Below are 9201 nucleotides of genomic sequence, written 5' to 3' on the forward strand. Positions count from 1 at the left end.
AGTCCTGGGCTCTCCTGATCTGCACACTGGAGTCTCATGGTCACCTGCCCCTCAAGATTCTCTCTCTCTCTCTCTCTCTCTCTCTCTCTCTCTCTCTCTCTCACACACACACACACACACACACACACACACACACACACACACACACTCCGTAAAGCTCTGTAAATGCAGTTCCTCTACTAAGGCACAACTCGCCCCTCACCTCCCTCCTGGAATCAACCTATCAGACTTGGAAATCCTAGGCGCTGGGTCCTGGCTCCCCTCCTTTGTGCTCAGGGGCCCTACCCTTTCTCGGGTTTCCAACCACGACTGGTCGGCTGCAGGTCGGATTGGCTGAGCTAGGAAGAGGAGCAGAGGCTTCGCCAAATCACAAATCTAGGATTTTCCTTTCCTGGTCTACTCCCTAGAATCCTGGCAACAGATGTGCGCCATTGCTTCTCCCAGGGAAACCCTGCCCGGGGTTGCTATGGAGACAGGACGCTGCAACTTGCAGAGCAAGTAGGACCCAGAAATCGCTTAGCAGCCCTCAGCAAAGCGACTGTCCTGTGCTGACTCTCCACATCTGCAAAATCCCTTTCATCCAGAAGTTGTTTTTGTTGTTTTTTTTTTGATTCCCTCTATGGAAGACTCCACTGCCCTGGAGCCAGAAAAAGAAAACGAGGAATCGCGGGAAGAAGGGAGGCCCTGGGACGAAATGACAGCAGCTTCTACCCAAGATCCTCAGCCTGGATTATCTGAGCACCCGGAGTCAGAGCAGGGGCCTGACACTGGACCCCAGCCAGAGAGCAGCCCACCTCGGGCCCGCCGTCCAGAGGCAGCCCACCTGTGCATGACCTCCAGGGACCAGGTGCATCGCCATGTGTGCCTCCTCGGGAGCCCTCCCCTCCTCCTCAGGCTCTGTCGGGACAGCACTTGGCTGCACAGTGAAGCTCAGACAAGACCGCGAGCGGGATTCCTGAAGCCAGGACACCTCACCCTGACCACTTGCAACAATCATCTGATGAAGGAGAATCAATGCCTCATCAAACAGGCCAGTCAAAGGGGAACACCTTTCAACAGCTTCAGCAAACCGAGGGTCACCTGTGTGAGCTGAGGGACGCGAACGGTAACTCTAAACAGGAAGACCTGAGATGTGACATTTCTCAGGAGGGAGACTCAGACAGTAAACGTCACCTGGATGAGCCTGAGCCTGAGCCTGAGCCTGAGCCTGAGCCTGAGCCTGAAGCGGCCCCCAGCATGCTTGAGCTTGCCGTTCAGAGCGCTAAGGCTTACCTACTGAAGACCAGTAGCAAGTTAGGCTTAAATCTGTAAGTCCTGGAGGGAAAAAGAGAGGAAAGTATGGCAAAGAAAAGGGGGTGTGAGTATCTCTGGGTGAGAGTGTGTTTCTTTGGGGAAATATCTTTGAAAAGTCTGTATTAGTATGAGTTGGTGGCTTAATAACTCTTTGCACCACAGGCCTCAAAATAGGTCATTGGTGGGGATTCTTCTAGTTTCTTTAGAGACCCTTGGCGCAGAGAAACAGAGCCTAGGAATTATGGAATCTTGGGTGTGAAAGAGACCAAAGAGATGGTGAAGTCCCAGCGTTCCTTCAAGAAGCTTGTAACAGTAGCTTTCTGGCAGTGATGGGGAGCACCTGGCTCTACTGTCAGCATCAGCTCCCATGGCTTGGTTTTGAATTCTCACCAGGCCAGTTCTGGGTGACCCGTTATCTGTTTTTCTGAAACTATCCTGATGTGAGCGCTGAAAGCTCTGCATCTGAAGAAACTCCTAGTCTAGGCAAACCAGGGGAATTAGCCACCATAATTTAAGGTCTAAAGAATAAAAAACGTTCATATTTAATGTGTGCAATCTTTCACAAAACTCAAGATTGACCATTTAAAATGTTACTTACAAATTACTGTCTTAAACTACAATTTCCTTAAGCTTTAGGGATGTGATCTGCTGCTCAGTATTGGACTCTACTTGAATTTCTCATATAAACTCTCATCATAATGCTCTGGGTTAAATAACAAGCAGAAATTTACAAACTTTGTGAAAAGTCCAAAAGAGCTCCTTATACATACTCGAGATCTCATTAACTATTTAAAACCTAATACAAAAACAAAAAAATGGGAAAGGTTTTTTTACTGATTTTTTATAGTGGACATTGTTTAAGTATCTAACTTTTATTTTATTTCCAAATGCTCAGTCTCTGAGGTAATAAATGAATATCTTAATATTCACTGTTTTCTTCTAAGTACTTTAGAGCCAGTAGTTAAAAACTCCTTTCTAAAAATAAACTCCACGCTCCTGTATGCGGACCCTATTTAACATACATTGAGATAACAATAAACAAAAGCAAAAACCTAATTTTGACGATGTAAGAAGCAAGTGCAGTTGCTGATTGGGAGGTATATCATTTACACAAATACAAAGCAGCATATTTGTGATCTCAGAAAGGCCCACTCTACACTGAGGAAGAATGATTTTCAGGGCCGACCTGAGGACAAAGTGGTTGCAAATAATTTCTTGAGAGAAATGATGTATATGGGACACATCAAGCAAAGGTTCTCAGGTAGGACTTAGCAATTATATTAAAGTGATTTGCAGTAGATTTACCTCACTGGGGCAGAAATTATCATTGAACTAATTATTAGAAATGAAATTGGAGAGATTAAATGCTTAACTGTCAAAGAGAAAATTTATGCAAGTTTCCTTATTGGTCAGAGGATTTTCTATCTAACCTGAGAGCACATTGACAGACAATTCAGTTCTTAAATTCACATTGTAAGTCTGGTATTTGAAAAGGCACACTTGTATAAAACTACAGGCCCAGTGCATGAAATTTGTGCATGGAGGACAGTGGTGTCCCTCAGCCCCGCCTGCACCCTCTCCAATCTGGGACCCCTTAGGGGATGTCTGACTTTCTTAACAGATATGTTCTCTTCTGTTTCATTTCCTAAGCCAATTATCTACTTCAGTGTACTTTAAACCTATTAGAAATACATTTCATATTGCAACTCCGGCCCACATGCAACTGAAAAAGAAGTGTCATAAAATATTATTCACCTTTATTAGAATGTAACACATCTAATACAGTATTTTTGTTCTATTAAAAACACTGTCCTAGCTTTTTATTTCATAACTGTATTAGTGAAGCTGCCTCTGACCTCCCATTAATTCATTACATCCTATATAATAAAAGCCTAGGTGGTGTGTGCGTGATGTTGTCACATGATGGCCGCCACAAGATGGCCAGCAGGGGAGGGCAGTTGCGGGGGGGACCAGGCCTGCACAGGAGGACAGTTAGGGGTGACCAGGCTGCCAGGGGAGGGGAGTTCGGGGCAATGGGGCCTGCAGGGAGCAGTTAGGCACTGAGCAGGCTGGCAGGGGAGTGGTTAGGGGGTGAGCAGGCTGGCAGGCAGAAGCAGTTAGGGGCAATCAGGCAGGCAGGCAAGCGGTTGGGAGCTATCAGTCCTGGATTGTGAGAGGGATGTCCAACTGCCGGCAGTCGGACATCTGAGGGGTCCCAGATTGGAGAGGGTGCAGGCTGGTCTGAGGGACACTCCCCACTCACCCCCCTAGTGCATGAATTTGTGCACCAGGCCTCTAGTTATTTCATAAAGTCTAATTCAGGAAAAAACAAAAGATTACTTAGCAATGCAGGTAGCAACTTCCTTCAACTACAGTTGTACAAATGCTGCCCAGCATTTGCATCTGTAGCAGCAAAACTGCTTCAATTAGAACAATTCTGATGGGCATCTTAGCTCCTTAGCTGTGTGTGTGTGTGTGTGTGTGTGTGTGTGTGTGTGTGTGTTTGTGTTTGGTTACTGCTTTGCGGTCCAACTTTTCCCTCTGCCCATTCATGCTTCCTTCACTCTGGCACAGGTATTGTTCCTGAGAGCATTTTGCATGTCTGCATACAAATCTGTCTGTTTCTTGAGAGAATCTAACTTAAAATATTTCACAAAATGATTTTAATGAAAGCAGCATGGTGACCCAATGGCAGAACAGCAATGGTGCAGAACTGTCTGAGAGCAGAGTTTGGTGGGATAGCTCTTGACTCATGCCCTTGGCTATTCATAGACTCCAAGTGTTGGCTAGGGAAGTGGTTCTGGGTGGGAGTTGGAAATGTGTAGGAGCATTTTTTGCTTGCACAATATCAGGGTGGGCAGAAAACAGAGACACTAGGCATTTTCTAGTGTAAGAACAGTTCATGAAAAACTTCTGACTCCTGCTTGCATTTCTAATGTTTCTCTGGACATTCCTGGCTGTCAAAACCCCATATAGCTACATTAGAAAACAGTGTTGTGGGAAAACAGAGGTGTGGTGGGTATGATAAGGTTTAGAACTTTTTCCAGAATATAAAGAAACTAGAGGCCTGTTGCACAAAAAGATTTGTGCAATAGGCCTTCCCTTCCCCTGGCTGCTGGCACCTGTTCTCCTCTGGCACCCTGCACCCAGGCCTTTACTCTGGCCAGAGCCGCCTTCAGCCTTCGCTGCTCTGGCCGGAGCCGCCTTCAGCGCCTTTGCTGCTCTGCTTCGTGCCTGTATGCAAATTAACCATCTTTGTTGGCGGTTAATTTGCATATCTCACTGATTAGCCAATGGGAGGCATAGTGAAGGTACGGTTAATTACCCTGTTTGTCTATTATTAGATTAGATTCTATTAAGCTCCTGTAACAGGTGAAGTGCTGAGAGAATCTGAGAAGAGACCTCGGGTTGGGTTAAGGAGGCTCCTGAATAGGAAGAACTTGAGACACTTGGGAAAGCAAGACCCACATCACCAGCAGCAGTTGCCAGTTTCATGCAACAGACACCCGTGCTAGAGTCCAGGGGGAATGAGAGGCATCTTGGTGGAGGTCTGCAAAGCTCAAGGAAACAGAACATCAGCCAGATGAGAAGAGCCTCCCCTCACCAACATGTGGACACTGAACTTCCCTGTCATAGGCCCATTTGGGAAGGAGAAATTAGAAGATCTGTTGAGTGCTATAATGTAAATCAGTGAGCTAAATATAGATGCCTTAACAAGCCAAATTAATTAGGAGTCTTTATTATGCCAGCAGGTGTGGGGCGCGGTTACGGTGTTTTGGCCAGGTTCCAGCCTCAGACTAATGAAAGGACAGGGTCCTCTCATTGACACGTGCCTGTCCCAGCTGGAGGGCAGGGCCCTCCCAGCACAATTATAGCCAACAGCTGTGGTTGTAAGCTTGAAACTATGGTCCAAACATGTAGCCCCATGTGCCTTGTGATAGAGTTCAGGTGCATGTAGTTGAGTGAGGTTGAAACTTACGAGAATGCTGTAAACAACGTGATCACACCCCTACTTTGCCTCGTGGCATCTGCTATAAAATAAAGACACGGCTTGTGGGCGCTGTCATTGTCTCCTCATCAGGGAGCAGCGCCCCACCGAGACCCAGCTATTATTCTCTTGTCTGTCTTTCCTTAATCCTTTCACCCCCCGACTCGGGATCACCCATGGTCTTGTTGGTGTGGCACAAGTGGGCTTAGAGGAATATTGCTTCTCAAATTCTGAGCAAAATATGGCGGAAGTTTTCCCTCTTAATGTCTTTCTAGCCCTTTGTCTCCCAAATAAGGGTTTTTCCGGACCTTCTGCAGACTTTACAAAGAGCTCTGTGTAAGTTATTTTTGCGGGCAGCTTGTAACCTTAAGCATAGTACATTTCAGATAACTAATAAATACATGGCATGAGACTATGGGAGTATTATTATCCCCTTATGTTAGATGGAAGATCAGACAGCGAAGTTTATCTTCCCTATTATTCAATCAAGCTAAAAAGCAACTTTAATTTACAGTATAAGGGACCGTCTCAAAATAACAGAGTTGACTCATAGAACAAGGGATCATCTACAAATAGCAGAGAATTTTAAACAGTAATTTTACAAAATAGAGATTATTATGCTTCAGAGAGGGGAGAAACAGCCCTGACAGGAAGTTTCAATTGTCATTAAATTTACTCGTCACTGTTTAACACTGAAAGAGACATGTAATCTTTCATCTATAGGCTTAAATTATTTTTATAGTTGGAAGGAGGATTTGAGAATAAGATGAGATTGGTTATAGATAATAGCATATAATCTCCCCCCGCCCCCCCCCCACACACAAACTGCTGAGCAATAGAGTGTAATCCTTTTACTAGATTGCAGAAGAATTAAGACAGTATAATTAAAACCTTGGCTTGAGTTTGAATCAGTGCTAGGATGTGGCTTCTAGGGAACAAATCCTTTAGTTAATGGATAAGCATAGAGAATACCCTATGAAAGATACCTGAGAATATGGAAATCACGTAGGTCCTGCAGTTACACTTCAAGAATATTAAGTGATAGTTAAATATAAAAAAGATAGTGTTGAAGCAAGTATGATTTTTTCTTTTTCCCATTCCATATTTTTTATGATGCAAAATTCAGCACATGCTCAAAGCTTGTGTTGTGGTTGTGAATGGGAGAAATGAGATTTATGTGAATTTTATTCTGAATTACCATATGATACAAACACATTTTTCCCATTTAATAAGAATTTTTTGTTCCTATGGAGTTAGTCCATTTTGCTAAAGACAGCGTGTATTTCTCAGATTGTTTTTTCTAATGAATCCTATGTAATAAAAGGCTAATATGCAAATCAAATAGCAGAATGACTGGTGGCTATGATGCACACTGACCACCAGGGGGCAGACGCTCAACACAGGAGCTGCCCCCTGGTGGTCAGTGTGCTCCCACAGGGGGAGGACCCCTCAACCAGAAGCTGGGCTCACAGCTGGCAAGTGCAACAGCAATGGTGGATTGCGGGAGCCTCTCCAACCTCCATAGCATTGCTAAGGATCCCCTGGGGGATGTCCCCCTGCCAGCTTAGCAGGGAGCGGGCCTAAATTGGCAGTCAGACATCCTTCATTGGGTCCCGGACTGTGAGAGGGTGCAGGCAGAGCTGAGGGACACCGCCCCCCCAATCCCCAAGTGCATGAATGTCGTGCACTGGGCCTCTGGTATCTAAATAGTATTAAATTTCCATACCTCTTTTAATCATGAAAAGGACACCATTGCCATCTATCAACCAAATTCAGTAAATTGTCTTGAAAATATACTCACGAGTGCCATCTAGTGGTTAAAGGATCGGTTGCATTTTTAACTGTCACTATTGTTCTGCAGCTGAGCCCAGCTCCAGAGAGAGACAAAGAGGGCAAAAAAACTAAAACAAACAAAAAACAGAAAAACTTACCTCCCATTCTGGCCACCTCTTCAAATTTTGTCTCCCCTCTACAAAACGCCTGCCTTTGTTTACTCTGCGTGTCAGCGAGTTGTGGGGTTTGTTGTTGTTGTTTTGGTGTTGATCCAGACTTTGTAGATGTTTCCAAAAATGCCAGAACTTCAGTGACAGAGTTTGGTGTTCGCTGTGGCAGGCAGCAGAATCTGGATTTTCAGTTACAATTTTTGGCGACTCTTCTGGGACTGTGTGGACCCCGGTAAGGTCCCCAGGGCCTGGGCTGAGGGTCCCAGCTGCTTGTGGTGGGCTGACCCCAGGACAGGGTCTACAGGGATTTCCCAGCAGCTGTTGAGAGTTCTTTATCTCGAGACTCTCCCTGCTCTCCCTCTCAAGGCATCAGCGGCCTGAAACACTCAGCTGGTGGAAGGAAACAGGTCTCTGTGGAGTCTGTGGACTCCAAGTCTGACTGGGTTAGTCAACCTGGGGGCACAGGAGGGGTCCTGTATCACTGCGCTCTGGTCTGTTTAGCCATCCAGGACTCAGCAAGGAGTCACCTCTGGTATCACTTAGGCAGGGGTAAGACTCTATGACTTTAATCCCAGTTCCTCCATGGGAGGGAATCAGTTTCTGTCTGAGAGCTCTGCTCTGTCTGTCTGAGCGCCCTCATCTGCCTGCAATGAATCTTTGCTTACAATTGTTCTTTGCTTGTTTTCTTCTCCTTTGGGGACTTGCTTTGATCTTTGCTGTTTTGTACCTCATTTGTTTTGACCTTGTATTTCTTTAGATTTTTTTTTCTGTTTTGAAACAGGAGACTTGGTCTTGGTTCCATCTGAAAGTCCATTAGGTTGTATTTTAACCAACTGGTCGATTAAAGTCAATGACAAATCAGAATTGTTTGCGAAAGGTCTGGTTAATAGGATAAGATCTCTTATGTGCAAGATTTCATGTTGTTACATGATTAAAATTCTACTCTGAAAGAATCTACTTTGGTGGTTCAAAGAGTTGGGGGAAAGGTCTCACCCCTACCCCCAACAGTAAAATTCAAAATCATTAAAATAAAGAATGAAATGGTGGTTTCTGAGGGGCTGGGAGGTGAAGAAAATGGGGAAATGTTGGTCAAGGGGTACAGACTTTCAGTTAAACAATGAGAAGTTCTGATGATTTAATACATAGCATGGTTACTATAGCTAATACTCTATTGTGTAATTGAAATTTGCTGTAAGTGAAAAAGATAGTATTGCATCTGTGACAAAGGAATTGTTTTAGCTTTCTCATTTCCATACCAAGCAATGATATGGTACATGCAGCAATTAAAAATATTACTAACCTTTTCACTTCCATGGAACTTTCCACTGCTTGGTGAAATCTTATTTTCTAAGATTTTGGAGGTTGTGTCCTATTCCAATAATGGTCTGTCCAAACTACTAACTAAAGACAAAATAGAAAAAGGGATTTGAAAAAGCCCTGTATAACTGTGATACAATAACTTCTTCTACATCCTCAACCCACATACTCAATTCATCTTGTCTTTTTATATATTTTAAGAACTTGAAGATTTCACTTAGAGTTATTGCCAACTGGCCTACTGAAGGACAACAGGAAAAAACATCTCAAAAGGCCCCTATACCATTTAGTTCAATAAAAATTTGGGATATAAAATCAGAGCTTCTTGGCTGAGCTATTCATTTTAATAAGTAGTCTACTCCCTTTGATTTCTACACTTTAGGCGATGCCACTCTCACAAAAGTGATTATTGTCTTAATTTATGAACATTATGAGAAACAAAAGAAGGCTGAACCTTTTATAAGCTTAAATTCTCTTCAGCTTAAACCTTATATTTTCCCAGTGAAGACTTGTTCATTGAAAGGATTAAAAACCTCCCCTAGAATCAAATTCTATTGCTAGTGGGAACCTGAGAATTATTATCAAAGAGTAGTGTATGTAGGTAACAGATGACTAACAAATGGGAGAAAGGTTCCAGGGAGATGTCAGGGCAGGTGTGAG

The sequence above is a fragment of the Myotis daubentonii genome, chromosome 6 (genome assembly GCF_963259705.1).
Source record: "Myotis daubentonii chromosome 6, mMyoDau2.1, whole genome shotgun sequence".
Lineage (NCBI taxonomy): Eukaryota > Metazoa > Chordata > Mammalia > Chiroptera > Vespertilionidae > Myotis > Myotis daubentonii.